Genomic DNA, 20566 nt, shown 5'->3' on the forward strand with positions numbered 1-20566 from the left:
TGGGGCAACTCATTCAGAAAGCATAGATGCATGATACTTTTACCTGATGATTTTTAAGTTCCCACCATGTATTAAATATTTATACTATTTAAAGAGTTACAGAGTTCTACAGAAGTTTTGGTGAGAACTGCAGTCCCGACTCTTTCTGTTCTGACTTTATTTTCACCAATGTTAAACATTTTTGTTTATTTGATTTCTTTCATTAGTTACCACAACATACCTTTTTTGCCTTTTATACTTAGCTCTTTATTTTATTTTATATATTTTGTCCTGGCAATGGGGCCTAAAGTCAGGGCCTCACACTCTTGCTTGGCTTTTTCCACCTAAGACTGACACTCTACCCTTTACTTCCAGCTTTTGGCTAGTACTTGGAAATGAGTTTCTTGGATTTGTCTTTCTGGTTAACTTAGAGCTCCTCCCCATAAAGGTATATGCTTATCTGATTGGTGGAGGTGTGGCAGGCATAAGCACAGAACTTTCCCTATGATTGGACCTTTGTAGCCAAGCTCAGGTATATAAGGACTTTCGATTGTAAGGAAGCTAGACCAAGCCACAGCCACAAAGAACATGCATGTGGGACCTAGAGTCCACTGGCACAAGGGAAACAAGATAGGTATTTTTTGCTGTGTCTCCCACCACCATGTTAGAATTGGTCTTGGCAACCATTTTCTGTCCCTAACTGCCTAGCCAGGGAAGCCTTACTTTCCCTCAATACCTGAGTAGAAAGTTCTCCTTGTAAGATTTGTATTCATTTATGCTCATCTCATTGGCCACCCAATCTGCAAAGGAGTCTAGAAGATGGAGGAAGTATCTTAGATAGACTGTGTCTTGCTTAGTTGACAGTGCAAATGTGTGTGGTAAGGGACCATGAGTGTGGCAGGGCTCTTAGTTGGAGACTACAGGACTGCTAGTCCATGACTAATTACATCTCCAACATTCTGTGAATCTATGCAGTAGACGTCTTGTGATGCTCAGTTTAAGGCATTTCTCAGAGGAGGCAACAGCAAAGAGTTTGGGTTTGATTCCTGCGTTACCAATCATAAATTAAGGCAAATTGCTTCACATCTTGGCAGTTCAGTTGTTCTCATATGGAAAAAAAATCTGCATTGAGTATGCCCCTATGCATTGTTTTGGACTGGAAGTATTTCATATTTAAGATCTTCTTTTGCGATTAGAATATTTACATATACTTGATTAAATATCTTGGGGATGTGAGTGAAATCTCAACATGAATTTATTTACTTCTGTGTATACCTTATACCTATATGCTGAAACACAGTTTGTAAAGTTTATTATTATTACCTTTAGTATTCCTGTGGTTTGACTGTGACTCATCTCATGAGGTCAGCTGTGAAATTTTCTACTGTGCCTACCTGATGATACTCAAAAAAGTTTCTGATTTTGGAGCTTTTGTGATTTTGGATGCTCAACTTGCAATATATCTACCGGAGTTTCTTGGATGAGAGGATATTTTTTTTGTCAGTCATGGGACCTGAACTCTGGGCCTGGGTGCTGTCTCTCAGCTCTTCAGCTCAAGACTAGCACTCTACCACTTGAGCCACAGTGCCACTTCCAGCTTTTTCTGCTTATGTGGTGCTGAGGAATTGAACCTAGGGCTTCAGGCATGCAAGGCAAGCACTCTACCACTGAGCCACCTTACCAGCCCCGAGAATGTTTTGTTAGAATCTGAAACATGTAGATATTACACCTGAAAACTGCAACACCTGGATGGGGTCCTTTGTCTCTATGGTTTTGAAGAATGAGTCTGTGGACACAGAGGGAACAGTAAAATGGCAAAGATTTATTGAAGAAAAAGATAAGCAGGGCTCTTGCTAGACAGGAGAGGGTCCCAAAGGAGGGTATGACTTGTGGGCCATAGCAGTCCTCAAACCCAACAGGGGCTCCCCACAGCATATACAAATTCTTTTTTTTTTTAATTTAATTTTATTTTATTTGTGAACATACTGTACAGAGGGGTTACAATTACATGGGCAGGATAATGCGTACATTTCTTACCAAGCATTGCAGCCTCCTCCTTTGGTTTGCCCTTCACATCCCTTCCCAGCCTCCCCCCTCCCCCCCAATCCCAATCCTTCTCCTTCCCCACCCTTTCCCCCCCCCCCACCCCCCTGCACCGACGTTGTAAAGCTCGTTTTGGACATGACAACTTGTACTTCTCATTGTTGCAACAGGTCCACCTGTATCCTTAAACAGCTGGTTTTTCCCCATCTCCTCCACAAGTTATAGTGACATCAAATATAGTGAAAGCAGGGGCATATACAAATTCTTTATGCATTGGATAGCCCTTTTGACTGGATGACAATTTTTGTACACAACTGTGGGGTCCAATCACCCTATGAGATGATGCTCAGGCATCATGGCAATGTCACCTCTATGGGAGGGAAGCCTTTGCCAGGCTCATTGTCTATTCTCAGATACTTATTCAGTGTAGCCTGTAAGTTTGGGACAGCTGGGGAAATGTGGCCTGCTGGACTCTTACCTCTGAGGTTCACTTAGTGAGTGCTGAGGAAGAGGGTTGTGAGTCATCTTTAGTAACAAACAGACATGCTGCAAATTCATTGGCCCCTGCAGCAGATGTCATTTGGATTTTGAAAGGTGTGAGGGAGGCCTGCTGCACTTGGTGCCTTGTAGTTCAGGATTTTCATTTTTATTCTAGCTCATTTACAGATGTTTGATCAGGTGTGAACTTCTACCAGGAAGGCCATAAAAAAGAAATTTAACAAGTGAGTCTAAAATGCCATACAAAGGGTTAGACTTTACACCAATTATGAACCAGACTTTAAAAATGAACAGAGTTGCTCTTTCTCTTTTCATTTCCTTGCTTCATTTGTAGAAGGAGGGTTCAGGAGTTCACAGAACTGGCACTGCCTTTGACCAGGCAGTCACACCACCTAAGCTTGCTCATGGAGTTTTATCCTCTTCTCGTGGCCTAGACTCCTCTAGAGACGCCTAAGCCTCAGTAAGCAGGGAGCAGAAATCGTTCTTTTCCTGAGGCACTTCCCATCTCAGATCTTTACTGACATCAGGCATTTACCAAGAAGTGACTGTGTGCTCAGTTATGTGTACAGAGTACTCATTTTATAGTCACACAAACTCTTATCAGGTAGGAACTATTACCTGCATGTGACAGATGAAAATTGAGGCACAGAAAGACTTACATAGCTTGCCTAAGATCACATGACTAAGAAATAGCCATGGCAGGATGTAAACTCAGGTTCTTAGCCAATTTTAGAGCATACATGGTAATCATTTTTATAATATATGTGTCTGTTACCTCCACTAGTTGTAAGAGATTTTCCACTAGAGCTCTATCTTATTCTTCTATCCACACTTACTATTTTGCCTCTTTTTTGTTGTTGGGGGTGCTGGAAATTAAACTCAGGGCTAACTGCCAATCATGAGCAACAACCCAGATCTGTAGCATTTTATCTTGAAAGGAAGAACTGCATATATACCTATTTGAGTAGGATATATAAACTACAGAAAACTCGAGATGAAATACTTTTTGACCAAGTCAAATTTCCCATTGAACTCTGTAAATTTCTTCTGAGTTTTCCCAGAAGTTTTAATGCATGTACCAGCATAAATGAACATGATTTAAAGGAATTAGGGTGAATCATTTAGCTCCATCTAATCCTTTAGACTCATTTTGCTCCTAACTAGTACATAAAGAGTTAAAGAAGATTGTTTTCATCTAGGTGTAGTGTTATATACCTCTAATCTTAGCACTAGGAAGGCTGACACAGGAGGATTATGAATTTGAGGCTAGATGTGGCTGTAGAGTAAGTTTGAGGGCTGCCTATAAGTAGACAGGCTCAATAAAATAAAACAAGACAGCCTCAAAAAAATAAAAACAAGATTATTTTCAAAAAAAGAAAGAAAACCCAAAGAAATAATAATTCAGAATATTTGTTTTTTTACTTTATTTATCTTTTACATGGGCAAGATAATGAGTACATTTCTTATCAAACATTGTAGCCTCCTCCTTTGTTTCCCCTTCCCATCCTCCTCCCCCACCCCCCCACCCAATCCTCACTGGCCCCCCACACACGAAAGTTGTAAAGTTCATTTTTGACATAACGACTTGTACATCTCATTGTTGCAATGGGTCCACCTGTATCCCTATTTAAAAGATTTGTTTTTCCCCTTCCCCTCCACAAATTATACCGACATCAAATACAGTGAAAGCAGGGGTTATACTGTGGGGGAGGGACATACAAACCAACAAAGAAATAATCTTAGAAGTGTGTTAGAAACAATCGCATGAAAGAAAAAAAAACATTTGAATATTTGTAATAACTCAATTCCACTAATTTTTTTTTGGTCAGTCATGGGGCTTGAACTCTGGGCTTCAGTTCTTCAGCTCAAGGCTAGCTCTCTACCACTTCTGATTTTCTGATGGTTTATTGGAGATAAGAGTCTCATGGACTTTCCTGCCCAGGCTACCTTTGAACCAAGATCCTCAGATCTCAGCCTCCTGAGTAGCTAGGATTACAGGTGTGAGCCACCAGTGCCGGGCTCCATTGAGTATCCATAAAATTTGTTGTTCTAGCTATGCTCAAATATTTTGGGGAAGAACAACCGAAATGAGAAAAGATATAGCTGGCCTTCTGTATCTATGGATTTTACATTCTCCTATTTAACCAACTATGGATCAAAAATATTCGAAACAAATTTGTGTTTTTGTTGAACATGTACAACCTTTTTCCCTGTCATTAGTCACTAAACAACACAGTATAACAACTATATGTAGCACTTATGCTGTATTAAGTATTGTTTGTTATCTAGAAATTACTTAATGTCTATTAGGATGTGTGTATAGTCTGTGTATATGTGCCATTTTATAAAATACTTGAACCTCATTGGATTTTGATATCCAAGGGATTCTGGAACCCATTTGACAATGAGGGACAACTATTCTTATTCAATTCAAGTTAATTTGCTTGTCACAGTGCTCAGAATTGCTAAAGGATGCTTCTTTCCTTTCTGCCTTTTTGTTTTTTTGTTTTGCACTTGCAAAGAAGCATTTGCCGGTGCTGAAAGAAAAAGAAAAAAGACTAAAAAAAAAAGGTAGATGTGAAGCAGAGTATGGAAACTCTAAAATCTACAGGGCAGTAGCCTTGGCAGCACAGCTTCTGTTGGTGCATAATGAACTATGAACTTATGGCTGATACAGAAAGTCCCACAATCTTGGGTTCCTAATAATCTTGAGTTTCTAATATATGTTCTGATTTCGTAATGTAAACATTTTACCTCCTTCTCTGGCAGGAAAAATTAACCTTCATTTTCTATATGGTAAAATTCTGTGGAATTTCTATAGAGTTTGTTTGTGGATATGAGAATAATGGGTTGCTGGTGATTTTTTTTAATTAATAAGTTTTTTTTTGGTCAGGTCGTGGGGCCTGAACTCTGGGCCTGGGTACTATCCCTCAGCTCTTCAGCTCAAGGCTAGCGCTCTACCACTTGAGCCACAGCGCCACTTCCAGCTTTTTTCTTTTTGTTTGTGTGGTGCTGAGGAATTGAACCCAAGGCCTTAGGCCTGCAAGGCAAGCGCTCTACCACTGAGCCACTTCCCAGACCTAATTAATAAGTTTTTTTTATTGTGAAAATACCATACAGAGGGGTTACAATTACATGAGCAAGGCAATGAGTACATTTCTTATCAAGCATTGTTGCCTCCTCCTTTGTTTCCCCATAACATTCCTGCCCTCCCATCTCCCCCACCTCCACCACCAAAGTTGTAAAGTTCGTTTTTCCACATAGCATCTTGTACATTTCATTGTTGCAATGGGTCCACCTGTATCCCTATTTAAACAATTTGTTTTTTCCCTTCCCCTCCCCAAATTATACCAACATCAAATCCAGTGAAAACAGGGGTTATACTGTGGAGGAGGGACATACAAAGCAACAAAAAAAATCACCTGATAAATATGTTAGAAACAATAGCGAGCAAGAAAAAACATTTGAGTCCTTATCTTAGGGTTCATTTCACCTAACATCAACTTATCTGACCATTTCTGCTTGACTCATACATATACTAGTTATTGCAAATAAGGGAAACCATGGGACCTATGTTTCTTTGGGCCTGGCTTATTTCACTTAATATAATTTTTTCCAAGTCTTTCCATTTCCTAACAAATGGGGCAATGTCATTCTGATGGAGGCATAGAATTCCATTGTGTATATATACCACATTTTCTTGATTGATTCATCTACTGAGGGGCATCTGGGTTGGTTCCATATCTTAGCTATAGTAAATAATGCTGCAATAAATGAACATAGTTGTGCTGGTAGCTTTAGTATGGTGATTTTGATCCTTACCTGCAGCCCAGATCCTTGAAACAGTAATAGCTCATTCTTGGAATGCAGATTTGATTCATATGTCCCACAGGGACATGCCCTTTCTTTGATACATAAAATCACCTGTGCTTAGGCCTGTCATGTAGAGGGAAAGCCAAACATAACCCTTTTGTCTTCCTCAAAGGACATTCATTTTCTCCTCAGAAAGATACCACCATGGATCTTCTGAACCTTTTCTATCTTCCCAAACTGAAACTCTACCAATAAAACAACTCCCTCTTGCCCTTGAGAACTTCCATTCTCTGAATTTATCTACTCTTAAGTCCCTCAAACAAGTGCAGCCACCCAGTATTTCCTTTTATAGGTGTCATATTTCCCTGAGCATGACCTCCATATTTGTCCATGTAATCACATGCCTTAGGATTTCTTTCCTTTTTAAGGCTGAATAATATATCCTTGTATATAGACATCACATTGTTTCTTCATTAATCAGTGGACACATGGGATTCTTTTGGCTGTTGCTAATAATGCTGTTGTAGACAGAGATATACAAATAGACCTTTAATTCTCTGTTTTCAATTGCCATATATATATATATTGATATCTATCTATCTATCTATCTATCTATCTACATCTATCAATTGTCTATCTATCTATTTATCTATATATCTATGTAGAAGTGCAATTGCTGGATTATATTGTAATTTCATTTCTGTAATTTTTTAGGAACTTCCAGGATGGTTACATAACAGTAGCACCATGTTGCGTTCCCACCAACATGTACAAAGCTTCGAATGTCTTTCTATATCTGTACCAACAATTGTGTGTGTGTGTGTGTGTGTGTGTGAGAGAGAGAGAGAGAGAGAGAGAGAGAGAGAGAAGGGGGAAGAGAGGAAAAAGAGTGAGAGGAGAGAGAGAGTGAGAGAGAGAATGAGAGAACAAGAGAGAACAAGAGAGTACTGTGTGTGCTGATACTGGGGCTGGAACTCAGGGCCTAGGCATCGTCCCTTAGCTTTGTTGCTCAAGGCTTGCACTCTACTTGGGCCACATCACTTCCTGTTTTTGGTTATTAATTGGAGATAAAAGTGTCATGGACTTTCCTGCCCAAGTTGGCTTCCTAAGTAGCTAAGATGACAGATGTGAGCCATGGGTACCAGGCTCCAACAATATTTCTTTTTGATGATAGTCTTTTTGAGGATAAAATTATACCCCTTTGTGATTTGGGCTTATTTATTCTTTATCCTGGGTTTTTGTGAGAAGGGTCATAATATACCTTCATTTTGCAGAGAAACTTTTTAAAAAGCCAGAGTCTCTACTGAATAGTAGTTTGGAGAACATTTACCAGCCTATGCTTAGGCCTAAATGTGGGATATGACTTATAACAGGTACTTGCGGTACCATCTGGTCCTACTGGTCCCTCCCCAGAGAGTTCCCAGACTGTTAAGATCCTGCCCTGACTCTAAATGAACATCTGTGGTATCTTTGTGCTAGGTATTATGAAAAAGGGACACACACACACACACACACACACACACACATATATGTATATATATAAATAGAGAGAGAGGGATATATATGTATACAAACATACATACATATATATATATATATAAATATATATGTCTGCTCCATATATACTGCTCCATTTGTGCAGATCTTGGTCAAGGGAAGACCAAAGTAGATTAGTATTTTGGATGCTTTCCTTTTTCCACAAATGTTTGTATATTTGTTATTCTACCTCAGCTTTATTATAAGACCTGAATCTAGTAGAAAGTATGCAGAGAGAATATAGTCTTTGAGATATTAAGTGGCTACCTTCAGGACATATGATTGATTGGTTAGCAGAAAAGAGACCCAGTGTGTAAGTCAGCTTTCTATAGTATGACAAAAATGCTTAAATAATCAACTTATAAGGAGGAAAGGTTTATTTTGGCCTATTGTTTCAAAGGTTTTGGCACATAGTGACTAAATTCCATTTTCTTTTGGCTTGTAACAGAGCAAAACATCTTGGTAGAGAGTGCATTGTGGGGAATGCATCCAGAGAAAATCCTGATCACTTCATGGTGGCCAAGAAGTGCAGAGGGAGAGAAAGGGACTGGGATCCCAATACCTCCTTCAAGGCCACACCCCCCAAAGTCTTAACTTCTTCCACCTTCTTCTAATGGTTTCACCACAAGTTAGTGGTCAAGCTTTTAAGACACTGGCCTTTAGGGTACACTTTTCTAACCCATAACACCCAATATCCAGACTATAGGTCATAGTTGAATTTGTTGTAGATGATCCAAACAGAAGTGAACATTTTACGGATTTCAATACCCTCTCCTCTTTAGCACTTTTTCATACTTTGAGGCAAGTTTCTCTGTTGGGCGCTTGCAGAGAGAGGTTACCTGTGTGTGGCTGTTTCCTAGTAAGTCATGGTGTGTTGAAAGTCAATGCATGAGTTCAGCTGTGAAGAGAGGCAATCTCAGATATACCTTCTTAATCTCAGTGAGTACCCCTGCATCTCAATCACAATCATTAGATACTTGATTTGGTTGATTCTTCTTAGTTTATCATCTGTTGCTTATAACTATCATGATCATTAAAATCGGTTTCTCAAACACAAATGTCATAGCCTAGTGAAATTTCTGGGCTTGTGATGTTACAGTTTCTCTGGTTAGTGCAAATCAGAGACCATTTGAAATGTTATATGACTGGAAATTTCCCCTGAATGACTGTTAACTTTCAAATTGGGTTTAAATGGCCTGATGTTGGCACACAGGTCTGGGTCTACCCTTATGTGGTCCATCTTGTGGAATTTGCTAACTTGGACCTGCATGTCAGTGAGAGCATACAGATGCCCATGCACACAGATCGTTAATGCTGTTGATAGACAAAAGGGAACAGCTTAGATGTGCAACTTCTTTTATATAGGGCAGCCATCAGCTCAAATAGTCTCTGCTGAATATGAGCCCCAGAACTTGTTGTTACAAGGAGGAGTATCAGTGCTTAAGGGTTTCAGATTACTGTATTAGTGGGGACATGGTGGTGGTTTCTTTAAATAAACCAGTAAGAGTAAACTGTCTTCTGGTTTTAGTTTATTTTTATCTTAAAAATTATCCTTAAGTAGTTGTACAAAGGGGTTTCAATTCAACATGCCACTTATGAATACAATGCATCTTGATTAATCTTGATCATCTCTTCCATCATTTTCACCCTCTCCATCTCCCCCAACCCCACCTATCCCCTCATGTTACCTGGTAACATTTTCATATGTGTACATTGAATTCTGTATTTGCCAATCCTTCTCTCCATTGTCTGTGTTCTTCTTTTATTGCAAAAGGTAAGAAAAACCTATTCTGAATTGCCAACTTGACATATAATCTGATATATTTATGTGCATAATGTATAACTTATATTTTCATGATTTTTACCTTAACAGAAGTACCTATGGTTAAGAACTGTAATTGGAGAAAAGAGTTTATGTCGTCATTTGTAGGTTGCTCTTTGGAATGAAATTCTCAGAGCCTATTTAAATTTATATACCTTAAATTTTGCCTTTTTAAAAAAAAACCAAAAGATCTGCAATTTTAACTTTCTTAGAACTTGTCTTCAGCCAGATCCTAGTGGCTCACACTTGTAATCCTAGCTTCTCAGTAAATTGAGATATGAGGATCAAGCCAGACCAGGCAGACAAAGTCAAGACACTCTTAATCTCCAATTAACTACCCAAAAGCCAGAAATGGAGATGAGGCTCAAATGGTAGAGCACTAGCCTTAAGTGACAAAGCTATGGAACAGTGCTCAGGCCTGGAGTTCAAGTCTAAAAAACACAGCACACACAAAAAAGTTGTCTTTAATTAAATGGAACGTTGCTATATATTAAATAGGTGACTCAGGTGCCTGTCCAAAGTATCTTTACATCTGATAGCTTCTCAGCTAGTGCTGCTTGTTAAAGCTGATTCATGCACAGTTATGTTTGTTCCATAGAGCTGACAGCCCCCAGCAAAGCCCATACAGGAAACCCAGAAAATTGCTTCCCTGTGTTTCAATGTGAAGTTTGAAAACTAGGAGTCTTTCTCCCATTTCTTTCACCTTTACTCAACAATAAGCAAAAGAATTTCATGGGAAAATTTAAAAGTAGGGCTGGGAAGGTGGCTTGCATGCCTGAGGCCCTGGGTTCGATTCCTCAGCACCACATAAGCAAAAGGAAAAAAGCCGGAAGTGGTGTTGTGGCTCAAGTGGTAGAGTGCTAGCCTTGAGCTGAAGAGCTGAGGGACAGCGCGCAGGCCCAGAGTTCAGCCCCACGACCAGACCCCCCCCCCAAAAAAAAGAAAATTTAAAAGTAATCAGTAGTTTAAAAAATATTAGGATGGGGCTGGGAAAGTGGCTCCATGGTAGTGTGCTTGCTTTGCATGCATGAGGCTCTGGATTCAATTCCTCAGCACCGCATAGCAGAAAAAAGCTGGAAGTGGTGCTTTGGCTCAAGTGGTAGAGCGCTAGCCTTGAGCTGAAGGGCTGAGAGACAGCGCCCAGGACTAGAATCCAGGCCCCATAACTGGAAAAAAAGAAAAAAGAAAAAAAAATTAGGATGTAGAACCACCTAATCATGGAGATAGGGAGATACTAACAAAAACTTAAAACATGAATACCTTAAGGAAATGTCATGTAATTTCCTTTTCTCATTGGCTCCTAACTTAGCTGAGAGAGCAAAGCCCTTACTGACATTTTTTTCCTGTCTTTCACTATCCATATCTTTGTGGGCAGTCCAGGGGCATCTAAATGGGGGTAACAGGAGCTGAATGAAGTTGTGGAATGAAGTGTGAATAGACTGGTAAGAACCCTGCACTGTGGTTTCTAACATGGTTTCTGCTGTCACACACATGAAGGGTGATGCTCCATTCAGAACCCCTGTGTACGGTTGTCTGCACTCACTACAACCCAGTTCCCAGAGGTAGACAGAGTCTACCTGTGTCTCTCCCAAGGAAAACCTTGGAGACAAGTGCATGCCAGAAACACTATTACAAGAATATACTTGAAGTTAATATTTGAAAAAGAAGAAAAGCTTGTGGATTTCAGTGCCTTGGACCTTATTTTTTTAAGGGATATTGAAATTGTATTTTTTTGCATAGAGGAAATATAAAAATACTTCTTAAAGCACCATATTTATATCATAACAATGATAAACATAAAAATGAAAGAGTTCATTTTGTTCTTAGTTCATAACATGTTATTTTTGACTAAGTGCCTATGTGCTGTATTTTTAAAGTGATCCTTTTAAATATTGGTCCTTTTTATAAAAATTAGAACTAAGTGATACTCAAAGTTATTGTGACAATCTGTGTCATAACACAGATTGATACAGGTTGACTTACCAAGGTTTTTTTTGTAGTTTTTATGTGTGTGTGTGTGTGTGTGTGTGTGTGTGTGTGTGTGTGTAGTGTATGTGTTGATACTTAAGCTTGAACTTAGGGCTTCTCACACTTGGCTTATTTGCTCAAGCCACTTGAGCCACAGAGCCACTTCCAGCTTTTTGCTGATTAATTGGAAATAAGAGTCCCATGGACTTTTCTACCTGGGCTGGTTTCAAACTTCAATCCTCAGTTCTTATCCCCCTGAGTAGCTAGGATTATATGAGTGAGCTACTAGTGCCAGCTTCATGTCAACCTTTTAAACACCAACTTTTAATGCTTAGCTGGGTGCCAGTGGTTCATGCCAGTAATCCTAGCTACTAAGGAGGCTGAGATCTGAGGATCGTGGTTCAAAGCCAGACCTGGCAGGAAGGTCTGTGGAACTCTTATCTCCAATAAACTACTCAGAAAAAGCTGGAAGTAATACTGTACCTCAAGTGGTAGAGTACTAACCTTGAGCAAAAGAAACTCAGGGGCAGCACCCAGGCCCAGAGTTCAAGCCCCAGCCTGGCAAAAAACAAAAACAAAAACAAACAAACAAAACAGGAAAAAAACCAAAAACAAAAAATTCCTAATGCTTTTAATCTCCTAGAATCACATGGCCTGAGAGCTTTGAACCCCAAAGCTAGAAGCAACCTGTAGGAATGAGTCCCCACCCTAAGCTAAAAATGACCTTTAATGCCAGAAAATTTAAGCAGATAAAGGTTTAAATCAACATTTAAAAGCTATTGATTTTTTTTTCTGTCAGTCATGGGGCTTGAATTCATGGCCCAGGCACTGTCCCTGAGTCTTTTTGCTCAAGGTTAGCACTCTACCACATTGAGCCACAGTACCACTTCTAGTTTTCTGGTGATTAATTGGAGATAAGAGTTTCATGGACTTTCCTGCCTAGGCTGGCCTCAAACCGTGATCCTCAGATTTCAACCTCCTCAGTAGTTAGGATTACTGTCGTGAGTCTTCAGTACCTGACCAGCTGCTGACTTTTAAGAATCTACTTTTGTGGAGGTGGAAGGGAAGGGGAGGGTAGGGGGAAAACAAAGGAGGAGGCAACAATGCTCAATAGGAAATGTACTCATTACCTTGATCTTTTAACTAACCCCTCTGTACAGCATTTTTGCAATTAAAAAATATACAAAAAGGGGACTGGGAGGTGGCTCAGTGGTAGAGCACTTGCCTTGCATGCCTGAGGCCCTGGGTTCGATTCCTCAGCACCACATAAGCAAAAAGAAAAAAGCCAGAAGTGGTGCTGTTGCTCAAGTGGTAGAGCGCTAGCCTTGAGCTGAAGAGCTGAGGGACAGCACCCAGGCCCAGAGTTCAGGCCCCATGACTGGACCCCCCCAAAAAAAATACATAAAAAAGAATCTACTTTTGTAGGCTGGGAATGTGGCTTAGTGGTAGAGTGCTTGCCTAGCATGTGTGAAGCCCTAGGTTCAATTCTCAGTACCACATAAACAGAAAAAGCCAAATGTGGCACTGTGGCTCAAGTGGTAGAGTGCTACCCTGGAGCAAAAGAAGCTCAGGGACAGTGCCCAGGCCCTGAGTTTAAGCCTGAAGACAAACCCCCTCAAAAAAACAAAAAACAAACCCAACAACGAATCTACTTTTGTTAACTCTACTTAAAGAGGTCTCACTTTGGTCAGTCTCACTCCAAGTGGACTTTTTCAATAGGGCCTACTACTATTTAGTAATTTTTAAAAATATTTTAAAAGGCATTATTTCTTATTGTAAAGAATGTATATTCAAGTGTGGACGATTTTATTTCAGCTCAGCAATGTTAGTTTCTGAAGTCAAGAACAATACTTTGTTTCTTTTTTTGTTGTCAAATCCTAATACTAACATATACTATTGAAGTTGGGTGAATCAGTTCCTCAGGAGCCAAACCTAAAAGAGGAATGTTGGCTAAGGCTAAGGAATTCACTTTCCACTTGAGACAAGCTTTGCGGATTAGAGGAGTGGCAGTTAGTGAGCTAACACAAGGGCAATTGTTAGCAACGTTTGACTGAACATTAGAATCATACCAGTTGCTGAGGAGAAATGTACAATACAATAGTTTAAATGTAATTTCAGAGCAGTGCCTCCTGCAATGCCATTTGTTGTTGGCTGCTCACTTTAGTGGATTCCCGTTGTCATCCATGTGCCTTACCTCTACTGTTTGCCATAGCCTTGGATTCTTAGATAGGTGAAATCCTTTGATGAGTTATGTCGTGTCTTGCTTGGGTGGGACCCCATACCTCACTGGTATATCTACAAATAAGACACAAGTGTAGTAACACTATGTCCAGAAACTAGAGCAACAGGATAGTAAAATGTGTTAGTCAGAGTTCTGTTTCTGAAAGAAAATACATGAGATAAAGCAACTTAAAAAGAAGACAAGTTTATTTCGGTTCCGTTTTGAAAGCTTCCATCTCTGGTCAGTCAGACCCATTGCTTTTGGGCTGTGGAGGCACATCATGGTATAATAAAGCTCATGGCAGCCTAGAAAGAGAGACAGAAAGAGGCTGGCATCCCACCAGCACCTTTGAGAGTGACCTAAGAGCTCATACTAAGCCCTGTCTCTTGAAGGTTAAATTATTTTCCAGTAGTACCAAGCTGAGGACCAAGCCTCGAACACAAAGGTCTTTGTGGGAACATTCCAGATCCAAACCATACCAGAAAGTCAATTGTAAAATGTTGATGTAAGTTGGTGCTTTTGATATGTAGAGTTCAAATCATTACAGTATGGTCAATTGTTAAGATTACTGTAAGATTGAAAGGTCTGATGTATTTTCCAAAATTAGTAAATCTTCTCATGGTTCATAGATGGCAAAACTAGTAGATGAGAGGCCTGTATAGGGAGAAAAGTCAAATAGCTCTCAGTTTCTGATTAGGAGCAAATGTTAAGTATCACTAAGATGATTCTGTCTATAGTGACTTTGGTCCACTTGTCCATAAGATGCTGAGAGCATCTTAGTCTCCTCTAAAAAAATGGAGACAAACTGAAATTTAATAGGACCATGGCTTGAGAATTTAAGATTTTAGATGTTTTTAAAAAGCATCACATTAGACTTTCTCATTTAGAAAGCAACCATTACTTTCAAAGATCTGAGCTGTGCATGAAAATACATTCCAGTGGCTAAGCCAAAAGATGATTCCAGGGTATCCTATGATAGATATTTGCATTAAAATCACTATTCTCTTGCATAGTAACCAGGATATAAAATAGTGATGAGTTTTAGTGCAAAGTAACAAGCCAAAGGATTAGATGGGCTGTTACTATAGTCCTGGATAACTTAAAACAACAACCTGTGACTAATCAAGCTGCCAGAATTCCTAAACAGAGTTGATTAACTTTGGGGCTGTCAAAGACCAATGAGTTAGATGGCTCAAGTTTAAGGCAATATACTTTTTTGGTACTGGATAATTCTTGCAGAGGAAAGGAAGTGAGCCATGATTTTGTTTATCTTCTTCAAACTGCCAAAATGACAATGAAAGCTATATGGTATGTAAACCTATGCAGTTGATAAGCAAAAATAAACTATTTTGTATATACTGAAAAGTCATACACAAAACCATTGGAGGTGAGTGTAACAAAATATAATGCTCAGAATTTTTTTTAAAGCAAATAGGTGTTTCATTAAAAACTATTACTCATAAGTACACTTTTATTTTTAAGTATGTTTGTAGATTCCCTGTCACCTTCCCCAGTTTTTAGTTCTTGAATTTAAAAAGAAATCTTACTTTCACTTTATTATTATTCAAAGAAAAAATGGCTTATAAAAATTACAGCCCAAAATAAGGGTAGCTAAAACTATCAGAGTTTCTATTTTTTTTTCATTGAGTGCTGGTGTTGGTGATTGAACTCAGGATCTTGCAATCCACTTTTGCTTGGCTTTTTTGTTCAAGACTAGCATTCTACATGTTAGCTGTATTTCCACTGCTAGGTTTTTTTGTTTTTGTTTTCTTTTTTTGCTGGTTAATTGGAAATAAGTCTTTCTACTCAGGCTGGCCAAAATGAGATCCTTAGATCTCAGCCTCCTGAGTAGCTAGGAATTCAGACATGAGTCACCAGTGCCTAGAAGAATTTCCACTTTAAAATTTTAATAAATTAAATCATCTAGGAGGAAAAGGTTTGTACACTCAACATGAATATGGTTAAATTGGTAATAATGGAGGCAATATTTTTAATAAAATACGATGTATATGAATAATATGAAATGGCATTAAAATATATACTCATTCTATGTAATAAATAAGCCTTAGTTATTTAATCATTTCAAATTTTTTTAGGGTTTTGAGTTGAGTATTTTTTGTAGCTAACTCTCTATTTTATAGTATGTGCATTTTTATGGGAATATAATCCCCACTTGGTTAATTTTTTAATTCAAAAGAAAAATTGAATTTTACTTTGACATTTATTGCCACAACTGTTATTAGAGAACATTTCTGAGGTGACAAAAAGTAAGACTAGAAATTGTAAAATGTGCTTTACACTTTTATAGCATCTTCTTAGAAACTGAACTTACAGATTCTCAACTCATACTAATCTATTAGACAAAAGTTCATGCCAATATGATCAGTTTTGTGGGATGAATAAAAACTAAATAACTGAAGAGTCATTGCATATGAAGAACTTTCTGTGTTTGTATTTAAAAGGTTCCATTTTAGTTATATATTTGTGCCAATGTGTCCCATCAATAACAAGGTTAGTGTGAAAAATATATAGCTCTATAACTGAGTTAAATCAAAATAAAAAATTAACAGTGATTGTTAAATGTCAAATCGAACTGATCTCATATGTGAAATTCAATATACTTACACTACCACCTAAATTTTAATACATGAACATAATGAGAGATGCCCAGAATAGCTGGAAAGGTTATTTGCACTTTTAGCAGCTTCTCATTTCACAGCTTAGGTTTATTTTCTGCAGTTTGATGAAATATCTTAGGATGTGGGATGAAGTGTGTAGAATCATGGGGAAAGAGTAAGCATATCTGGTCCTATGTTCGCTTAGGTAACATTCTGCTTATTATATTTACTCCAGCTTGTTGTCTTTGTGTACTTTCCTTCTTTTCCAAAGAAGAAAACATTCATTAAGCACTTTGAGAAAGGAACAGCTGCAGGTTGTAAACACAGATGGAAAACAGTTTTATACAAGGCTCCTAACTGGAAACAGACTTTAATTCTGATCTTGGAATAGCCATAATGGAGCTTTCCATCTGTGATTATGTGTTTGTGCTTCAGAGGAGACCTGTCACTTCATTGTATGCATTGATTTATTTATTGCCACTGTTGATGTAGTTCAGCAAAGTCTCTTAGAAGGAAGAAGAGCAACTCTACCTTGATGTTTGCTTCCTGTGAACCCTTGCCTATCTGATACCTTTCTTCTTTCTTCCCACAGAGAATTCCAAGTGGAATTCTCAACAAACCAAGTCTTCCTAGTTCTCATGTGCTGTGAAAACCAAGGCCAAAGATTTTTTTACAGACTTACCTCCGGGGGCTGGGATGTAGCTCAGTGGCAAAGCGCTTGCCTAGCAAGTGCAACGTCCTGGGTTCGATCCCCAGTACCAAAAAAGAAAAGACAAAAAAATACAGTTAAAAAAAAACCCAAACAACAGACTTACCTCCGGTGTTGCAAGAGTTCAAACAATTGTTTCCAAAAGGCCCATGTAAGGCTTAGTCACTAGAGTAGTTCAATTGTGAGACGGTGAGACCTTTAAGAGGTGGAGCCTACTGGAAAGATTTTAGATCTTTGGAAGCACAGACTTGACAGAGATTTTTGGACACTGCTCTCTTCCTTTACCTCTTATATATCCTAGCTATGTGATGGAAAATTTGTCACATGCTTACTCCATGATATGCCACCACAGAGTGGAATCAATGGGGCCAACTAACTGATCATGGGCTGAAACCTCCAAAATGCTGATCAAAATATGTCTTTGCCTTAAAAATTGATTCTAGTAATGGAAAATATCTCACTAGTAAGTATTAATACAAGTTTCTTCATCTTGTTCACTATTATGTTGTGTGTGTGTGTGTGTGTGTATGTATGTGTATGTGTGTGTGAATCCTGGGGCTTGGAAATCAGGGCCTAGGTACTATTGTCCCTGAGCGTTTGTGCTCAAGGCTAGTCCTCTAGCACTTGAGCCACAGTTCCACTTCTGGCTTTATTTTGGTAGTTAATTGGAGAGAAGAGTCTCATGGACTTTCCTACTTGGGCTGGCTTTGAATGGTGAGTCTTAGATGTCAGCCTCCTGAGTACTTGAATTACAGACATGAGCCACTGGTACCTGGCTATGTTTTTTTTTTTTTTTTTCTGATAGATTTACTGAAATATAAAGGCATAAAAATTACACATATATTGTATGCATTTTGAGAAGTTTGAGCAAACTTGATGCCATCACTATGATTAAGGTCCTAAATAAATTCACCATCTTCAAATATTTTCTTACGTTCCTCCAAACAAAACATTGTTACTTCACAGTTGACTCAGCAGACCAAACTTGTCAAAATATAAAAGAATGTTTATTGTAATGGCTAACACAAATTAATCTGTAGTTGTTTAGTTTCTTTTAAATATCATAGAGGGACTAGGATATAATAACAGATAAAATGTTGAGTTTTTGTACTTTTGGAAGACACATTAATAAGATGTGTAATCACACCACATAGAAACAATGAAATTATGTTAGTAAGCTTTCCATGACTGTAGCAAATACTCAGAATAATCAGATTATGAAGAGAAAAGGTTTATTATGGCTAGACTTTTAGAGGTTTCAGCCCATGGTCAGTTAGGACATAATGAAGTAGAATGTCATGGTGGCAGTTGTAAGGCCCGCTCCTGGATGGTGACCAGACTCCGCCCTCCTGGCAGCCAAGTCTCCTCCCAGTACCTGCATTACCTAGGCAACTAGCACACCTGGAAGAGGTCATATCTGCCTCTGCTGAGGTCACATCTGGATTCCAAGTGGCCACACCTTTCTCCCACCTGGTCCCACCTCACTTTACCTGACCACACCTTTCCCCACCTGTACCCTAGATAAGGCTTAGCCCAAGGCCAGATGCTCTCTTTGGCCAGTCGCTTGGAGAGCCAACCTGGCCTGGTGCCAGCCAGAATGATGAATAAATCTATCCCTTACCTGAATACCACCTGCGTTGTGTGTTTCTTACTCCGCAGCCTCTTTAAAAACCTAACAGCAGTATTAGGCCAAACCATTCACCTCTTGGCCAAGACACAAAAGGGAAGACATTTGTCTTCCCCTTGGGATGGGAGCTACTATGCCCTTCAAGGGCCTCAATGACTAAAAGACCTCCATAGGCTCCTTAACGATTCTACCACTTATAAGGTCCTCTGTAGGCTAATATATACCTATTATATATAATATATAATATGATATAGTATATATAGCATATACATATTATATATATATATGTATACATACATACATATATATATGTATATATACATACATATATATATATATATATATATATATATATATATATATATATATATTTGGTGCTAGTCTTGGGGCTTGAACTCAGGGCCTGGGCACTGTTCCTGAGATTTTCTTTGCTCAAGGCTAATTTTCTACCACTTGAGTCACAGCTTTTTTGAGTAGTTTATTGGAGATGAGTCTCATGGACTTTCCTGTCTAGGCTGGCTTTGAATTATGATCCTCAAATCTCAGCCTCCCGAATAGCTAGGATTACAGGTGTGAGTCACTGGGGCCAGGCAAAGTACTTCTACATTTTTTTGGGGGGGGGGGTCCGGTTGTGGGGCCTGAACTCGGCCTGGGCGCTGTCCCTCAGCTCTTCAGCTCAAGGCTAGCGCTCTACCACTTGAGCCACAGCACCACTTCCAGCTTTTCTCTTTTTGCTTATGTGTGGCTAAGGAATTGAACCCAGGGCCTCATGCATGCAAGGCAAGCGCTCTACCACTGAGCCACCTTCCCAGCCCCAATACTTCTACATTTTTAAGGGTGAAAATATATGGCAAAGATCAGAAGTATTATCAGCAGTCATTGTTTTGAGGATGAAACATTTTAAACATTATTAAAATCTCCTACAGATAACCTGGGAACAATCCCATTATTCTAATCCTCAGTTAAGCTGATTGTACCATGTGTATACTTCTCTGTGGGGTGGTGGGATGGAGGGATGTGGGTATGTATCAATACTGGGACTTGAACTCAAGACCTGGGCATGTCCTTGAGCTTTTTTGTTCAAGGCTGGCACTCTCTTATGTGAGCCACAGGTTGACTTATAGCTTATTTTGGTGGCTAACTAAAGATACAAATCTTATGGAATTTCCTCCCTGGGTTGGCTTCTTAGCCTGCTCAGTAAGTAGGATTATATGTTTGAGCCACTGGTGTCTGACTTCTACATATATAATTTTAACTTTTTTCAAATTCAAATGAATTATAAGATTTAAAAACCTTTCCCTTTCTTCATCTTATTTTGAGTCCATTAAATATTATACTCTTTATTGTGGTAAATGATATGGTTGGAAATACAAAACGGTCATGTTTATAACCCAGTAGATTGTGAGGACAACTCCTTCTATTACTCTAATTTCTTTCTAATACATAATTAATTCCATGATGTTCATCTAAGCTAATTTTTCAGAGGATCTTTTTAGAGGGTGTGTAATGCCATGATGCAATTTAACATGGTTTTAAAATAGCATCCAAGTCATAGAGGAAAAGAAGACACAAAATTATATTGGAGAAAAATAAAGTTTTATATTACTTTATATCAGTGACACCTCTTATTCTGTCTTCAGCCAACACAGGAAATAAATTGCCAGTTTCATAATCAAAAATATGTTTTGTTTTGTTTTGCTTTTGTTCATTGAAACAGCAAATATTTTTATCT

General features: G+C 38.8%; 1 protein-coding gene across 1 annotated transcript in view; it reads left to right on the forward strand.

Annotated features, from left to right (window-relative positions):
* Window positions 1-20566, forward strand: part of Mylk4 (myosin light chain kinase family member 4) — a 105749-nt gene that overhangs the window by 48858 nt on the left and 36325 nt on the right. The gene's annotated exons all lie outside the window — the stretch shown is intronic.

The sequence above is a fragment of the Dipodomys spectabilis genome, unplaced genomic scaffold, assembly GCF_019054845.1.
Source record: "Dipodomys spectabilis isolate Male_0828 unplaced genomic scaffold, ASM1905484v1 ptg000059l, whole genome shotgun sequence".
NCBI lineage: Eukaryota > Metazoa > Chordata > Mammalia > Rodentia > Heteromyidae > Dipodomys > Dipodomys spectabilis.